At 39.2% G+C, this 19,885-nt stretch overlaps 2 pseudogenes; one reads left to right on the top strand and one right to left on the bottom strand.

Annotated features, from left to right (window-relative positions):
• Window positions 1-41: 41 nt before the first annotated feature.
• Window positions 42-4,016, bottom strand: LOC126600497 (alcohol dehydrogenase-like 6; annotated as a pseudogene).
• Window positions 4,017-7,343: 3,327 nt separating this feature from the next.
• LOC126599202 (uncharacterized) lies at window positions 7,344-8,095 on the top strand (annotated as a pseudogene).
• Window positions 8,096-19,885: the final 11,790 nt, after the last annotated feature.

The following is a 19,885-nucleotide window of genomic DNA, read 5'->3' on the forward strand; positions in this document are numbered from 1 at the left end:
ACAGCTGGGGGAAGGAAGGAGTGCCAGTTACTTGAGCTAGCCTTCCAACTTCCAATGGAAAGGATTATTAATCACAGATAATTATCCTCCACGAGTAGATAAAACTTGATCAGAACAAGGGTGGAACAATCAAATCTTGCATGTAGGACGTACAAAGGCAATTTGTGCTCTTGTTCTATCAAAGGACCAAGGTGACAAAACAAGGGAAAACTAGTTTTCCATGTGGATGACACAACGCAAACACTTGCCTTCTCGCATGAGATTGAAAGCTTTATTCACATCTTCAAACGGCAGGTTATGTGTTAAGTACTCATCAACTTGGATTTCCTGCATTTTCCAATTAACAAAACATACGTTTTATAATTATTAGGCTCTGTGTACTTTTTGTTAATTCAAAAATTCTTCAAGCAAAATCTTTTTCATAAAAACAAGGCCAAACTGGAAGGCTTCAATATTATTATTTTGACATACTAAAAATGCTTCGGAAACTTCAACAGTTATTCAATTTCTATTTGCTCATATAAAAGGAAATGTTTCTGTGATCACGTTGAATCATCGAGACATTAGACATTTATCAAACTAAAACATGCTAAAGTGTTAACAAGAGCTCTATTGCTTAGACATCCCCCCTGTCGCATTTTCTGGTAAGTACCAGAGTGCTAGGACCGAAGATGGTCTGTAGATTACCTAAACTACATGAGGACATAATGAATTCTACCATAATGAAAGGTAAAAGGACACTTCATATTAGATGATATATCTTTCTTGAAGCTTCAGTGGAATTTTAGTTAGTTCAATTACCTTTTTTGTGTACATTTCTACTAAGGAAGGGAGATCAGTTTTAGGTTTCCATCCTCCAAATAGCGATCCCTTCAATGTTCTTCCAGTAAGAAATGCTCCATAATGAGCTGTTATTTCGGGCTTCACTTTGGCATTCCAAGTGTAACTGTCAAACCCCATCCCTTCAAGCAAACGCCATATAAAAACGAGGCCAAGTTGAATGAATAGAACTTCATCAATTTACACACAAAATTAAATATGAGATATGCTTAAAAAGAAAAGGAAACCCTGAGATATGAGAAACTTACATCGCAACATGCCTGCAATGCAGTAGTTACCAATTACCATCCCAGTGTCACCTATACATTCAAATGAGTAATCTGCTCCACCGCCTGTCATATGCTTAATAACCTGAAAGAACGTTAGCTCACATTTTAGTTTCAAGACAAATGATATTCAAGTTGATCCATTATCGTTCCTTACTCACTGTAGAATTCCAATCACCTCATTCAATCTACAACTAGGGATGGGCAACGGTTATGGCGGGCGGGTAACCGCGATTATTTACCCATAACCGTTTATGTTCATACCCGCATAACCGTTTACCCGTTGGGTAATTACATAAATAGTTATACCCATAACCATAACCGTTTATAAACGATTATCCATACCCATAACCGTGTACCCATTTACCCATAACCATTTACTCATTTAACCATAACCATAACCATTTACCCGTTTACCCATTTTTTCTCCCGTTTATCCTTTTTTATCCATTTACCTTTTTTTTTCGCCCGTCTACATTATTTTTTTTTAACAATTTGAAAATTACAAAAGAAAAATTTGTCATAAAACCCAAGCAAGCGCAAATGAAAACAGAGAGAGAGAGAGAGAGAGAGAGAGAGAGAGAGAGAGAGAGAGAGAGAGAGAGAGAGAGAGAGAGAGAGAGAGAGAGAGAGAGAGAGAGAGAGAGAGAGAATAAAAAGGATAACAAAATAGAACAAATGATTAGGTTGTAACTTGGCGGGTAGAGTTGTTGGTTCTATTTAAAGGCTCATACAAGAAGGTGCTGTATGAGATGTGTATCTGTGAAGTGTGAGTGAAGAGAGAGAGAGAGAATAAGCGGAGAATAATAAATAGAAAAGTTCGTTATTCTAACCCTTTTCTGTGTATCTGTGAAGTGTGAGTGACGGAGAGAGAGAGTGACGAAGTCGAGAGGCGGAGAGAGAGAGTGACGGAGTTGTAAATTATTCTCTGAGGGTTTTTAATTTTTTTTTTATAATTTTACATATATTAAATTAAATGGGTAAATGGATACCCGTTATAATTATGAATATTACCCATAATCGATGGATACCCGTTATAACCGCGGATAATACCCATAACCGCCCATTTAAATTTCATGGATAAACGGTTATACCCATAACCGTTTATTTGTCTAAACGGTTACCCATAACCATAACCGTCAACTTTAAATGGGCGGGTAACCGCGGTTACCCATACCCATGGGTATTTTGCCCATCCCTATCTACAACCAAGCTCCAACCATCGGTCACGCTGACTATTTAATTATTATTATTATTATTATTTTCTTTGATAATATTAAATTGGGGGCGGGGGATCCATCTGGACCATATGGTTTAGTCAGAATTACCTGTTGAATAGGTTCTTTGCCGTCATTTGGTTTGATAAATTCTGTAATTCCAAAAGCTTTAGCAGTGTGTACCAGTAAGAGCATCATAATTTAACATATAACTCCAGAATCCAGATAGAAGAAACACATATCTCTCAAAATATACCATTTTCACCCTTTTCAGGATTAGTGTTGTTAGAATTCCTTTGTCCCACATCGGCCAGAAGGCTTGAGAACAAGCCCTTAAAATAGAATTACCCTACTCTAACTAACACCGATGCCTTTTGTGATAAAACTCCACATCTGACGGATTGAGTAGGTGACCAAGTGTTGTCCACAATATCGATATCGTTGGAGTAGACCATGACCCGTCTACCTGAAATTTAACATGGTATCAGAGCCAGGGGAAACCCCACACCTGATGGAACGGGTGAGCCCCGACTTGGCTCCACGTGGTTGCCGATGTGTGGAACTCCACGTGTGACCCATAAAATGAGGTCTCAAGTGCGGGGGAGTGTTATCCCACTCTAACTAATACCGAGCCTTTTTGGATTAAAACCCACCCCCCACACCTGACGGATTGAGTAGGTGATCAAATGAGGACAGTATCGATCTTGTTGGAGTGGACCAATGGTCCGTCTACCTAAAATTTAACAAGTGTCAACACCAATTATTTGAGATGCTCCCCGAAGCTTTGCACCCTGTGAAACCTATCACACACGAAACCATTATTGTTTGAATTATATGCTGCATTGCTGCTGCTGTCATTTTTGCAAGGCCTACTGTACCGATATAAAGGTAAACCTGTACTTACAGAAAGGCCTACTGTCCCAAGACCGAATATCACCACACTTGATCCATTAGATATATCAGCAATGTTCGAAGCTGCACCCAAGCCTAAAAATTTGTATCCATACATAACATATGTTAGATATGCTTTTCGTTGACCAAGAATTGTCATTACCAATACGCATACAGCCTACATAGAAGTCCATGTAGCGGTGTCTGAGGGCTATCATAAACTGAAATTGCATTCCTCTACCAAACCTTAAACCCTCTGAGCTATATATGTATGCATACATCATGTGTATGCATGTATCATGCGATCTCATGGCAATATCAGCAAGACTTGAAACTCTACCTCCAGCTACTCCACAACTGAGAAGGCATACTTCCTCCAGAGGCACAAGTGAGCTGATTTTGACAGCACATCCTGAGTGCACCACAGTATATTCGCTAAAACTTGAAACTGCACAATAATGGTAAACGGGCTCCCCAGTGGCATTTATAGAGAAGCGTGTCCTCTGATCGCAGTGCATTACGCCTCTCCTTTCAAGCCCCAGGAGATGGCAGATGTTAGTTTTACCCGATGCGCATTGCCTGCATTTCCCGCATTCCCCAATGAACACTGTTAGCACATGGTCCCCTTGAGTACATTCAGTCACTCCCTCCCCCACACTCTCGACTGCTATTATATATATATATATATATTTATATATATAAGTAGATGAAATAGAAAATACAGAAATAATTTACCCCGTTGCTTCATGGCCAAATATCCGAGGAAAGATAGCCTGCAATTAAAATGACAGAAATAAATGCGAGCCGGTCAACAAAAAAAATTGAAGAATAAGAAAAAGAAAAGAAATACCTGAGACTCCCAGGCAGAGAGGTCACTACGACAGAGAGAGGTGCAGACAACTTTGATCCTTATCTCCATTGGCTGAGGTGGACTCACATTCACTTGCTCTATCACCAAAGGCCGTCCAGCTCCCCACGCCACTGCCGCTGCTTTTACATTTTCATTTGGATTTGGATTTTCACAAAACATAGTTGATATTAGAGTGCGCAACGAACGAGACTAACAAAATAATAGTATTATTAAATAAACGAGAATGCCGAAACGGCTACAAAACTCCAAGAGGCTACATTGTGAATGACTTGTTTATTCTACGAGCTACAAAACATCATATATATAGAGAACTAACCTAACCCTAATAAGCAAGAAAACGAAACCCTAATACTAACGAGCTAAGCCCAAATTCAAATAACAAAATAATCCTAAATTCCAACACCCCCCGTCAAACTCATGGCAGTACACGTCATGAGTTTGCCAACAAGCAGATGTGGATGTAAGCTCCGTTAGGCGGACAAGACAAGACAAGCTCTGTTAGGTGGATAAGACAAGGCAAGCTCCGTTAGGCGGACACGACAAGGCAAGCTCTGTTAGGTGGACACGACAAGGCGAGCTCCGTTAGGCGGACACGACAAGGCAAGCGATTCAAGCTAGCAAACGAACAATCCAAGAGAGCAAGCAAGTGACCAAACAAGCAATTCCAGCAATCAACAAATTCTGGAAACCAAATGCTGGGAGTATGGACTCTGTCACTCAACAAACTAGATTCCTATATCTCAACTGTAGCAACGAACGAATAAAAAACAAAACTTATCACTCGGGTGGTCACAAGTTTAAGCACTCGAGTGATTGGCAAACAAATTTCATTCTGAATCCAAATCAACCAATACAAGCCCAACGATAGCTTCAATCAACAAGGACCAAAGCTTCAACTCCATTCTCTCTTTCTTCGGTTCACGTTAGCAAACTGGGTGTAAAACAAGTGCAAACCAACATTTTGAACTCAGACTTCGAGGTGTGGTTGCAGGCTTTTCAAGTGAGGAAGCAAAAGACAGTGGTGGGGTGGAGGGTTGGTTCAACAAATCTGGTCAGGATGGCTTAGTCGGCATAACGACAGATGTGCAGCAGTAGGTCATGGAATGAATCATCTGGAGGCAGGGATGGCAGTAGGTACAACAGCGGTGGGAGACAGAGGTGTAGCAGTGGTGTGGTGGATTGGTTAGATTGGCGGGTCAGGTTGGGGTTTCAGGCAACAGTCTGGTGTAGGCAGTGCGTAGGTGGTGACCTGATGCGGGCAGCTATGAGTGGCGCGGGTCTGATGCAGGTGCAATACGGGTTGGTGGGTTCATCTTTACGGAGGGAAGAGGAACAAACACAATGGTGGGCGATAGCAAGGGTAACGGCTGGTGGCTTGGCGCGACTCCGGCTTCAAACTTTAACAGATTTTTTTTTGGTAACGACAACAAAAGGGTAACTCAAACCAAAAAATGAAAAAAGTTTCACAGATCGAAACTGGACAAAAACATAGGCAATACGAACAAACATAAGCATATTAGATCCACAAGAATCAAACCTGCTATGATACCAAGTTGAATATCAGAGCGCGCAACGAACGAGACTAACAAACTAATAGTATTATTAAATAAACGAGAATGCCGAAACGGCTACAAAACTCCAAGAGGCTACATTGTGAATGACTTGTTTATTTTACGAGCTACAAAGTATCATATATATAGAGAACTAACCGAACCCTAATAAGCAAGAAAACGAAACCCTAATAGTAACGGGCTAAGCTCAAATTCAAATAACAAAATAATCCTAAATTCCAACAAACATAACACATGAGTAAGTATTTTGGTATTTGATTTTGATTTAGTTGTAGAAATTAAAAAACATATAATACATACCTTTGCAGGTGATGACATCAACATCTTCGACATCATGGACATGGGGTTGTGGTTGTTTTATGGAAGTGGAAGAAGGCAATGACATCTGCTCAACTCAAAGCTTTTCTCTCAATCTGTAATCAACAACAAGCAAGCGTAGACGAGGTTGGAGGAGTCGGCAGTTGAGGTTAAGCACTTGCCCTTGATGGCTCAAAGAGTAGGGTGGTTGGTAAAGAAGGGTCTCCTCACCTGACCACACACCCAGACCTTTGTTGTTTTTCTTTTGTTTTTTAGAAAGTTGGAGTATTAATTGGTGTTTAAATTTTAGCCGAATTGCTACTTTGGTTTATGAACAAAAAATTAGATAGATCTCACAATTAATTGACATAATTTACTTTGATCAAACTTGTTTGTACCATACTTAGGGCATCCGTATTTAGATCTCATATAAATACTCGGAGGATTCAAATGTAATTATGTAGTAAAGGAATGGGCAAATATGTAATAAGTGAGGAGCCCTTATTCTATAAAAGGACTCATCACTCTCCTCATTAGGGGTGGCCAATTCTTAGGCCATGGGAAGAACTTTTTCACCCTCAGAAGCTCTCTCACCCTCTCCCTCATAATCCTCTAAGAGAAATACAATAATCAGTGTGGACGTAGCCCAAACATTGGGGTGAACCACGATACATCCTGTGTTCTTTACATTTCTTGCAGATTAATGGTCGGATTTACGTTGTTCTAAGACCCCTCCGGTTTTGTGCATCAACATTCGGCGCCGTCTGTGGGAATCGACACAAAAATCTATGTCGGTTCTTTCTCAATTTTTCATCTCACCACCGTGAATCTGCAAAAACCCAAGAACCCAAAGCTTTCCCAGAAAACCCACGGAGCCACCTCCTTTCTCACTCAGTCTCTCCTTACAACTGCAAGACAAATTCCAGCACCAATTTCTTACTCGCTTCACACTTTGTAGTTTACTCTTCTCCCTCTCACAATAGGCGGTGGATAGCATAATAGGTGGTAGGGATTCAACAGATAGTTCCAACCTGCCTTCTGCTTGAGACACGTGGCAGATGAGCAATTCTGATTTCGGTCTCTATTGCGCCGATCCGTTTCGACCCCACTGCCCGAGTCGACTCAGCAATCCCTGTTCTCCACCGTCAAGTCTCTGGTTCGACTTAGGGAATCGGTCTTAGACCACAGAGATCCAACTGAAAGAGTCACATTTTACTTCGCAGAAGCGCTGCAAAATAGAGTATCGCTTATGTAATCAGAGAAGAGCTTTACGACTGCGTACGACACTCCTTGCGAGGACTTCATGCTGTCATACAAGGCCTTAAACGACGCATGCCCGTATTCCAAGTTTGCCCATTTAAACGGCGAACCAAGCAATACTCGAAGCGACGGAGAGAGAGAGAAAGATCGGCAACGTCTCCATTCCATTGTTCGCCCAAGGCTTCTTCTTTAGTTGAATTAAGTACGTCAAGGTGCAGTCAGGCAACCCTACCTGATAATAAAATCTGTCTCAATACCCGAGTGGTGAGAATTTAGGGTGTTGCAATTAATGGCAAACTGGCCCCAGTCACTTTCATTAAATGTTCCATTCGGAGGTCTAAGCGTTTCAGCACCAAGCATTGCTGGAGCTCAAGCAAACAAAGATCGTAAAATGGCATAAGCAGAGCACTTGGTGCTTGACTTGAGTAATCCTGATCTTCGAGAAAACGCGCTTCTTGAACTTTCAAAGACGAGAGAATTATTTCAAGATTTGGCTCCTGTATTGTGGAATTCTTTTGGTACTATTGCTGCACTCATCCAGGAGATAGTTTCAATATACCCTATTCTATCACCACCAAATCTGACTCCGGCACAATCCAATTGAGTTTGCAATGCTCTTGCTCTTCTTCAGTGCGTAGCTTCCCACCCAGATACAAGAATGTTGTTCCTTAATGCAAGGCAAGACAATTTGAGTACTTAAGGCTTACGAGTTTATGAGTCATTGGTGCCTTGGTGAAGGTTGATGATACTGAAGTTATTAGTTTCCTTCTGTCAATAGAAATAATTCCACTGTGCCTTCGCATGGAATTAGGCAGTGAACTCTAAAAAACAGTTGAGTGTCCTGATTATTTGATTAAATTTCTGTTTGAAATCGAAAAGTAGCAGGAAGCAGCTTGAAATCGAAAAGACGATCAAACTCCACAGAAATGATGGGTTGAGAGAAGATGTGTTCAGAAGATTCATGGCTCAAGGCAACACAAATCCAACAGTGCAGAAGGTCTTTGAAGCTCTGGCCAAAACTGTAATGATTGGTTTCAAACAGAATGAGCAGGGTGACACCACCGACAACGAAAATGGTGAGAATGTGCTCGAGTCAGAAGACCCCATACTCAAAGAAATCAGAGGTGCAGTGGAAAAAGATCAAGGAAAACAAAAGCAAAAAGAGAAAAGGAAAAGCAAAAGGATGTCTGGAAATGAAGTGGGAAACAAAAGTAGAAAGCAAAAGAGAAAAGAGAAAGTAAAAGCAAAAGCAGAAAGCAAAAGAAGATAAAAAAAAAAAAGCAGACATAATTGCGGCAGTGATGGCATGCAGAAAAAAGAACAATGTAAATTATGGGCATGACCCATTGAGGAGAGGGTCAGATTTATTTTTGAATGATGTAAATTATTTTTCTTATCTTCGCAGACATATGTATAAACCCTATCAAAGGGTAATAAAAAAAAACGTCAAGCCCAAAATAATGGGTTGAAGTGTTATGTGGAGGGCGAAGGCCCATAGGCCCAAAAGAGCCAGACCCTCTATTATCACCAACCAGGTGATCAAAAGTACGTCCAGTACTACAAAAAATTATTCGGCAACCTGCCGCTATTATCACCAACCAGGTGATCAAAAGTACGCCCAGTACTCCAAAATTATTCGGCAACTTGCCGCTATTATCACCAACCAGGTGATCAAAAGTACGCCTCACCAACCAGGTGATCAAAAGTACACCCAATACTCCAAAATTATTCGGCAACCTGCCGCTATTATCACCCACTAGGTGATCAAAAGTACGCCCAATATTCCAAAATTATACATGAGCATCACTCATGTCATTCATACATAAACATTCATGAGCATCACTCATGACAATCATACATAAGCATTCATGACCATCATTCATGTTAACATTCATGAGCATCACTCATGTCAACATTCATGAGCATCACTCATGTCAACATCCATGAGCATCACTCATGTCAACATCCATAAGCATCACTCATGTCAATCAACATAAACATTCATGAGCATCACTTATGTCAATCTAGCTTTAAAAGCTTTATTTACAGAGCTCTTGCTTTAAAAGCTTCATTTACAGAGCTCTAGCTTCAAAGCTTCACTTGCAAAGCTTCACTTGCAAAGCTTCACTTGCAAAGCTTCACCTACAAAGCTTTAGTGCAGGGTATACAAATACCGCCTTTGAACAACCGCCACTTCGGCCCATACATGGATTCGATTTTAAGTTTCCAGCCAACAAACTCTATTGACCGAAGACTTGGGGGACTACATTATGTACCATATATTTGGGCCTCAACTGGGCCTCATGAAAAATACTTGGGGAACTTAGCCCATTATTTATGTATTGAGGTGCGAGCCCTTATTCTATAAAAGGGACTCCCTCACTTTCATTAGAGAGCACCAATTATTCATGTACTAAGGAGCGAGCCCTTATTTTATAAAAGAGACTCTCTCACCTTCATTAGAGAGCATCGTCGCCAGCTGAGCAACCGCCTCGCCGCGAACATCACTCCTAACCCGTCACTTATGTATTGAGGAACGAGCCTTTATTTTATAAAAGGGATTCCCTCACCATCATTAGAGAGTATTGCCGCATGTTGAGCAACCGCCTCGCCACGAGCATCACTTTAGCCCACCATTTATGTATTAAGGAGTGAGCCCTTATTCTATAAAAGGGACTCCCTCACCTTCAACGCCACAAGCAGAGCCAACCAAGGCAACATAAGCCACAATCAGAGCAGCCTCGCAATATGTGCTACTTCTAGTTGAGCATCATTTCAGATTGGGCACCGCCTCATATCGGATATCAGTTCTAGACGACATCTAGTTACTTCGGCCCATACATGGACTGAATTTCAAGTCTCCAGCCAAAAGACTCTCTTGACTGAAGACTTGGGGGACTACTGTTTGTACCATACTTAGGGCATCCGTATTTAGATCTCGTATAAATACTCGGAGGACTCAAATGTAATTATGTAGTAAAGGAAGAGGCAAATATGTAATAAGTGAGGAGCCCTTATTCTATAAAAGGACTCCTCACTCTCCTTATTAGGGGAGGCCAATTCTTAGGCCATAGGAAGAACTCTTTCACCCTCAGAAGCTCTTACCCTTTCCCTCACAATCCTCTTAGAGAAATACAATAATCAGTGTGAACGTAGCCCAAACATTGGGGTGAACCACGATTCATCTTGTGTTCTTTACATTTCTTGTAGATTCACGGTCGGATTTACGTTGTTTCAAGACCCCTCCGGTTTTGTGCATCAACAAAACTTAACACATTCTGTAACAACTGTAATGTAAAAATCAAGGGTAATTTCTATATACTTGCTTCCTGTGTATAGAAATCAAGCTCATTAGAACCAGCGTGAAAGGTAGCAGTGAATGAGAATTTATTTTATACAATTAATATTGTGGAAGATGGTATAAAAAAGACCTCAAATGTGGAGGTGAACACCTATTGAATTACAAGCCCTTGCAAATAGTCCAGAGATTTTTCATTGTGCTCAAGATAAATGGTCGTACGCCACATGTTATTATGTAAGTGGAGGGAATTTTATTTTCAAGTGTCCCTCTACTTGTATAATAACATATAACGTATGTGCTCGTGTTTCAAACATACTGAAAAATCTCTCAATAGACAATAACATACGTGGTTGGAGTATGATTCTCTCCCCTTTCCTCCCTCTTATTTAAATGGTTACGGTTAAACCATGTCAACAATTTTATATTGTTTTATTTATAGAGAGATAAAGACAAAAAGGAAAGCGTGAGAAGAAGGGAATGAAGGGAGGGGATTAGAGCATCTTGAGTAAGGGGCTCTATATGAGGCTGAAAAAGTAGTGGATATAGCCTATTTTAGGGTCTCGAGGAATCTTTGGGGCCCTATAAAAGAATTTCTCCTAATAAGAGGCTACTTACTTTTGGGCACTATATGGGACTATATATATTTATTTATGTAGTAATTTGATTACGCGATAATTTTTATTTTATTTTTGTTAACTTTTCTTAATTTGATTTTTGGACATGTTATCTCAAAGAAAATTTATGAACATTTCAACCTAAAAAAATTCAAATTCTGACAAAGTTAGATTTCATCACTTATGAATAGTTGGATTATGTTATCTTATCTCAATCTTATTTGTTGATTTGTTTCTCTAAAGTTAGACAAGATAAGATTTTATCTCGTAACAAAATTGTAATGCCCTTGCAATTTAGGTATGTTTTCGGTATAGGTCTCTAAATTTCCAATGTCATTTCAGTATGTAGTATTTTTATTTGGAAATTAATAAAAGTAATCCCTTTTAGTAGAATATCTTATATCATTTTATGTCTTAAGCATTAAACATACAAATAAAATGGAGGAGGACATTTAGAACAAAAATATGTAAAGAAAAAGAATTAAAAAAAAATGAATAAAAAGAAAGTATAATTGTATTTGCAAGGGATGAGGGAGTGGTAAAATTTGGTTCACATGAGTAGCTACTTTTCTTGTGAGATCTATTGTTTTTTTAGGCTAGATATAGCCTAATTTTTTGCTACCCAAGGAAGGAAGTTGCTAGTCCAAGTGATGGATCTAGCCCCATTTTCCGTCTCATTGAAGATGAAATTTATCATTAGAGCTTCAACTGTAGTAGCTGGAGCTTCATAGAGGATAAAGTCTTTATTGGAGATGCACTTACGAGGAGAGAGAATCCTACTCTTAAATTTAAGAGTAAATTACATAAAACTGTTAGACGAAGTCAAGCCCTAACATCATTCCCGCGACTTGAGGAGTCTTCATCAGTTTAAACTCTTATCATTTAGCTGTTCCTAGTTTTTAGGATTTTGTTTTCAAATGTTTGTTGTAAGTCAAGCTGCGTATGCAGTCTTCTGTTATCTGATTGTATTTTTGAATGCTCCCTGTATCTCGGGTTTTCAAACCCTTTCTGTAATCCTCAAGTTGATATAAATACATGCATCCCATCATTAACTGGCTATTTAAATGAAGAAGTATACATGAGATAGCCTGCGGGTTTGTTAACAAGTAGTTCCCCCACCATGTTTGCAAACTACAGCGTTCCATTTACGGTTTAAAATAAGCTCCTAGGGTGTGGTTTCAGCGTTTTTCAGAATTTTTGCTTCAACTTGGTTTTCATGAATTTACCTGTGATTACAATTTATTTGTATTTAATCAGAAATGTGTGTATCTCATCCTGCTAATCTATGTAGATGATATTCTACTTATTGGGAATAGTCCACGACAGATGGCACACTTGATTACTAAGCTACAGACCTTGTTTTCCATGAAGGATTTGAGACCTCTTCACTATTTTTTGGGTGTCGAAGTTAAATATTTTAGGAATTGCATGCATCTCAGTCAATCCAAAAATGCTTTGGACTTACTCACACGTACAAAGTTCATTGATGCTAAGCCTATATCAACCCTAATTTCCTGTGGGCAAAAGCTGAGTTCGTATGATGGTAAGACGTATGAAAATCCAGCACATTATCGTAGTATTGTTGGCGCATTGTAGTATATTACTATTACTCGTCCTGATTTATCCTATGCGGTTAATCAAGTTTGCCAGTTTATGCATGCACTAAAACTTACTCACTGGAAGGTAGTGAAACGTATTCTCTGTTACTTGAAAGCCACGCATAATAATGGACTTTTTTACAAACTTGGAAATGATAGGTTGACTGCGTTTTCTGATGCTGATTATGCTGGTAATCCAAATACCAGGCATTTCATGGGTGGTTATTGCATTTATTTGGGTTCCAATCTTGTATCATGGAGTTCAAAGAAACATAAGACAGTTTCGAGGTCTAGTGCGAAGGCTGAGCATAGACAGTTTGCCTATACTGCAACCGAGTTATCATGGCTTTGATCACTTTTTAAGGATTTGCATTTGCATCTTAGTCAATCAACGATTTGGTGTGACAATGTCTCTTCCATTGCACTTGCCTCTAATTCTGTCTTCCATTTGCGCACAAAACACCTTGAGGTTGATCATCATTACGTACAGGAAAAGGTTGTTCGTGCTGAATTATTAGTCAATTACATTTGTTCTCAAGATTAGCTAGCTGATTTGTTTACCAAGGGATTGTCTTCGTCTAGATTTAAATTATTAGTGTCCAAGCTTCCAGTTGTTCCCCAACCTGTTAGCTTACCCCAGGGGGGTGTTGGACGAAGTCAAGCCCATAACGTCATTCATGTGACTTGAGGAGTCTTCATCAGTTCAAACTCTTATCTTTTAGCTGTTCCTAGTTTATAGGATTTTGTTTTTCAAATGTTTGTTGTAAGTCAAACTGCACATGCAGTCTTTTGTTATATGATCATATTTTTGAAAGCTCCCTGTATCTCGGGTTTTCAAACCCTTTATGTAATCCTCAAGTTAATATAAATACATGCATCCCATCATTAACTGGGTATGCAATTGAAGTGAAACAACTTGACCTATGTCTTTACGTTTTTCAAAAACTACTTCAACTATTGGGTCAGTCACAGTTTCATACCCCATCTTTAAAAAATTTCAATGTCATACCTCATTTACGAATTTGTTACAATTCCATACATTCTATTAGTTTGTTTGTCAATTCTTCTGTTAAATAGTGATATGGCTTGAGGTGGGGCCCACTCTCTATTAAAAAATAAATAAAATATTAAAAACTAAAAAAATAAAATCATTTAATATTTTTTTTGCATGGGGGACCCACCCCCTTATCCTCCTTACCCTTTCTTCCCTCTTCCATCTTCCCCAAACCCAAAACTAGATCCTACCCCACTCCCGTCTTCTTTGCGCCGATCATTACCACCACTCTCCCTTCGACCTCCCCCGCCGCTTCTCCGGCTTTGCTAACCACCTTCAGTTGTCACTCACCCACCTCACCCATCTTCTCTTGCACTCATCCTCTTGTAGCTTCAGGGAGATGTCACGGATTGGGCCCTTCTGGATCTACTTCATCAGGTGGGTGGAGAATCTGGCAATCTTGTTGCAGAAGTGCTTGGAGGGGATGATGGCGACTTCCTCAAGGATTTTCTTGTTGGTGTGGAAGTCTAGGGTCATGTGCGAGTTGTAGTGCTCGATCACCTGGGGGAGGATTTCTTCATTGTTTTTGTTCGTACACGACCCATGGTGATGAATTTGCATAGAGGAGATGGTATGTGCATTTGTGTGTGAGGAGAGGGTATGACCCACCTCTTATCCCCTCACCTTTCTTCCCCACTTCAGTCTGGAATGAGATTCGCTATGTCTGCCATCATCCCACCCACATCCCGTCCTCCTTCCTCTAGTCCTATTGCTGGAAAACACCGCAGACGAGAAGGGGAAGAAATTTAGGGTTAGGGTTTGGGTGGAATTGGGGTATTTTGTTTGAAATTAGTTACAGGGATTAATTTGGTGAGGCTGATGGGTGTGTAGGAGGAGGGGGAGGGGGAGGAGCGCCATGGGAGGGAGGTGGAGTTGGAGGAAGAGAGGACGACATGAGGTTCTAGTTTTGACGTTGAAGGAAGGTTGGAGGGACACAAATGGATGGGGAAGAAAGGGTGAAGGGGATAAGGGGTGGGTCCCCCATGCAAAAAAATTTATTAAATGATTTAATTTTTTTGGTTTTAAATATTTAATAAATTATTTTTTTAATAGAGAGTGGGCCCCATCTCAAGCCACGTCACTATTTAACAGAAGAATTGACAGACAAATTGACAGAAGGTATGAAATTGTAACAAATTCGTAAGATGAGGTATGACATTGAAATGTTTTAAAAATAGAGTATGAAACTGTGACTGACTCAATAATTAAGGTAGTTTTATGTAATTTATCCTAAATTTAAATATTAGTTGCCATTCTGTCAAGAATGGGCTTGTGCATCCCCATTGTGGTTGTGTCAGCAATTAAACGGATCGAACCGGGAGCAAAAGTTGGGCTTGTACATCCATCTCAAACGGTCTTGTTACGGTTTGGAAGAGAAAGGAAAACAATTGTAAAATTCATTATCTATATATATACAAAGTGAGAAAGCAAAAAAGTTAAACTTTCATAATATTTAAATTACCTCTCTTTCATTATGATTTTAAAAAATAAAAAAGAATCATAAAAAAATCCACGCAGTAGAACCGTGGGAGTCACATTCATTATTTTTTGAAAATATATTTTAATAAAAAGTAATGTATCTAAAATGTCACATCTTGGTCCGGGCTTCTACCACATTCCGGGCTTAACTCCACCGTATCACAATATTGTCTGCTTTGGGCCCTGATCACGCCCTCACGGTTTTATTTCTGGAAACTCATATGAGAACTTCCCAGTGGGTCACCCATCATGAGATTGCTCTCGTGCGAACTCGGTTAACTTCAGAGTTCCGATGGAACCCGAAGCCAATGAGCTCCCAAAAAGCCTCATGCTAAGTAGAGATGAGAATATACATATAAGGCTTACATGATCCACTCCCCTAGGCGATGTGGGATGTTACAATCCACCCCCCTTAGGGGCCCGACGTCCTTGTCGGCACACATCCGGCCATGGATTGGCTCTGATACCAAATTGTCACATCTTGACCCGGGCCCCTACCACATCTTGAGCTCGATTCCACCGTAGCACGATATTGTCTGCTTTGGGCCCCGACCACGCCCTCACGGTTTTGTTTCTGGAAACTCACACAAGAACTTCCCAGTGGGTCACCCATCATGAGATTGCTCTCGTGCGAACTTGGTTAACTTCGGAGTTCCGATGGAACCCGAAGCTAATGAGCTTCCAAAATGCCTCGTGCTATGTGGAGATGGGAATATACAAATAAGGCTTACATGATCCACTCCCCTAAACGATGTGGGATGTTACATAAAATAAGTAAAACTTAAAAGAAAGAAAAAAACTAAAACAATAAAACAAAGTGCCAGTTGACACACGTGTAGGTGTGTGGTAAGATGTTAGTAAGTTCTAATACCAGATTAACAATTTAAATCCAAATCTTATTTACATTTAAACTTACCCCATATTCAAAATTTAAGCAATTTCAAATATGAAAAAACAAGGATTTCAACATTAAGAATTGAATGGTGTTATTGACACTTCGAAAAAATCATTACGCGTCATCCAACTATTTTTTTTTCTTTTTATATTTGTACTTGTTTAAAGTATAGAATGACTATTTTAAAGTGCTAATAATAGCTCTCTTGAGAATAAACAATGTTTGGCTCATAAAATACTCAATAATACACTACATGGTTGACTCAAAGAACTTCGTTTGTATTATTTATAACTATTCAGAAGTAAAGATCATCAATACAAAAAAATCGATTAAACTAAAAAGATCATCTACAAAAAAAAAAACAAAAAAAAATCAAATCAACTAAGGTCGTTTAGTAAAACAACGGTAGCAAATAGATATATAGTTCGTATACTCTATGGTTTTTATATTGTTTTATGACCAAATGGTCTCATATCTATTGATTTTTTTCATATGATCTTTTACATAATGACTTATAATATGAACAATTTCGATAATATATTAAAAGTTCCATGAATCATAACAAAAGCCAGAACCAAACAAATGATAAAGAGCTTGTTACGAATTCTGAAGCAATCTCTTCTGGTCATCACACATAATTCAGACTGTAAAGATGAATAGTAAGAAAACGTCAGTTACAATAAAAAAAAACTTCAATATGTTTCTGTAGGTTATCAATGACAGTGTGAGACTGGAAGAGAATATCCTTTCCTGTCATGAAATATAGATAACCACGAGCAAAAATGCCCGCGCTCCGCTGAGGGGAATGCCAAAAGTATGATATTGTATCATCTGATTTATTTTGCTATTCCTATTCCTTTTTGGCAATCAAAAAATGCAAACTCTAAGCAAGAGATTAACTTCGATGCATAATTGTTAAAATGAGTATAAAACTAACTTGTAATCACATTGGCAATCCATATTACAGATCATAAATAAACACTGACTAAAACATGTTCATCCATGCATACAAAAAGAAAGCACATAAACAGTTTGTAGTATAGCAAAATCCATAGCCAACAAAAACAGGCATATTGTAGCAGCATATATTTTAAGAAGGGCCATCCAATGTTTCGTGTATAGGACATTACTCATTTAATAATATAATAACACGCAAAATTTCAAGATACAAAACTCTGACAGTAGAAATGACACAGTGAATGACGATAAACACATTATATCGTAAAAGAAAACTACCTCAATAGGCCATCAATCCACCACAAATACATCTAAAGAGTAGCCCTTGATTGTCAAGAAGACGTGTTTCACAAATGTTAATTCCTAAATCTGAAAGGAAGGAAGAATGCTATAGAAAAATGACATAAGTTAGAAAGATGCGACTATACTATGGTTCCACTTTTGCAGTTATCTTGGATTCAACTGTAACACCCCGTCCCTAACTTTACGATTTTAATTTTAAGAGAGTGAATTGACAAAAATACCCTAGAGACAATATTGTTGACTTTCGTTGACCATCATTTCGGGATGCCTATGAACTGTTATTTTACCCTAACCTCGAAGTACTTGACGATACGAACACGTAGGCGCAAGCGGAATCAGATTTGGAGCTACGATTAAGACTTCACGGAACTACGAAACTTGAGGGTGTTTTATGAAATTTGAATTTTGGGTATTTTATTATTTTAATATTTTATGAGTGGATATTTTAAATATTTTATAAATTTTTTGGTCCGTGGGACTCATACCCAGACAATCTCTCCACCCATTTCTCTCCACGTGTCCCTTTTCCCTCTCCAGATCTCATTTCTCATCTCCCTCCCTCTTTTCTCTCTTTCTCTAAAACTATCCCTCTCTTCTCTTTGTAAAAATGATGGAGCCGAGCAGCACTATCACTACCCCACTGTACTCTGGCGAACCTCACGGCTGTCCAAACCAAGAGAACCACGAGCTTTGTCTCATCCTTACGAGCCCAGAACACCTAACCTTATCTCGAGCTTCCTTCCGAATCTTCGAGATTGAAACCCAAGTCGGGCCGGGACCTTTCAGGCCATTTTCTGGCTAAACCACGGCAAGCTAGCCATCAAGAAAGTTTCCAGCGACCTCCAAGGCTTTTGAGGAATTTTTCGACCAAACCACGATGAGTTAGCCGTTGAGAAGGGTACCAATCTTTTCGTCTTGTCGAGATATATGATTTGTATTTTTGAATCACTCAATTTCGTTGAGTATTGACAAAGTTATGGACGTTTAAAGTTTTCAATTTTTCCGACGATTTCCCCAGTTTTCCCAGCGGACCAATCACCTTTTAGGCCATTTTTTGGCCATCTCCAGCCACCATTGGACTTCCAAATAGGTATAATCTTGTTCTACATTATCCTATCTTCATTTTGATATATTATGGGTCGAATTTGGTTGAGAAACGACGAAGTTTTGAAATTTGCCCAAACTTTCGGCCAAAATTCTAGTTTTCTGTGAGCTCCGATGGCTTGACTCGGCTTGGCTTGGCTGAGTTAGCCGTTGACTTCTGGTCAACGTTGACTTTTGGGTTGACTTTTTCGGGTTTCGGCCAGAACCCCTCCTAGGCTAATTTTGACGTCCCGATTCCGTTTTTGGCATACATTTAGTGAAATTCTAATGTTTTAATGCAGTTGATCACATGAGCGTCTCAGTTGACTTTTTAAGGTTAACTGTTGACTTTTTACGAAAATTGCTGGGACCCTTCTTAGTGTATTTCAACGCGCTGATTCCGAATCCACCGTCCATTTCTCCAAATTCAAACGTTTTAATTGAGTTTTACCAATGGGTCCTAATATTATGCTTAAGTGCAATTACTATCGGAGACTTCGGTCTTCCTAGCTCGGACGGATGTGACATCACAAGCACTTGTGTGTGGGTCTTTTCTTTTATATAGTATATGTATAATTGTTAGGTTCCATTTATACATTTCATAAAGAGTTTTCTTCAATATGCCTAGATTAGCGTGACATTGATATGTTTTAGCGCATTGAAAGAAATTATGACATTATGCTACATTCTATGGCATGCACAAGTATGCATATTATTATTGATGCCTTAATTATATTTATGGACGTGAATAATATTATGTTGACTAGAATTATTGAATCACTGTGACATGACTATATTTATGTTATCTGCTCATCGTTGCTACACCCATGTTAGTACTTGCCCAGGCCAGGGCCAGTCTTTTACGTGTATGTGTACATCGCACCGTACACTCACTTTGGATCCATTGTAGGTGATAGTCCTATCCTAGATTGTTATAGGCAATTAGGACTCGTATGTGTTGCGCATAGCACCAATCTTCACGTGATTCTAGTACTAGAGCGTATATCATTGTTACTCACAGTTTTGTTCATGTCAGAATATCTCTGCATGAATTCATGTGTCAGCATGTGTCAATGAGCACTCAATATGATATGTTTGCTTATGCGAGATTATGTGATTACAGATGTCATGTGTTTACTTATGAAATATTGTGCTGTATTAAATTCTTGAGATTTGCAGGCTACGGTAAGTAGTTTCTTACTATACGTGGTATGTATATTTTGAAAACCATACTTGTTTTACGCCCAGGGGTTACTATTTTTTCGAAAAGGTTTTTACAAAGCTTTAATTTTTAGAGTCACTCACCCTTGTTTTTCGCTCCTCCAGGTTTAGTAGCTGCGATTTTGTGTCGACAAGGATTCTTGGCAATCTCAGTATAGGTGGTTACC

The sequence above is a fragment of the Malus sylvestris genome, chromosome 14 (assembly GCF_916048215.2).
Source record: "Malus sylvestris chromosome 14, drMalSylv7.2, whole genome shotgun sequence".
Classification (NCBI taxonomy): Eukaryota; Viridiplantae; Streptophyta; class Magnoliopsida; order Rosales; family Rosaceae; genus Malus; species Malus sylvestris.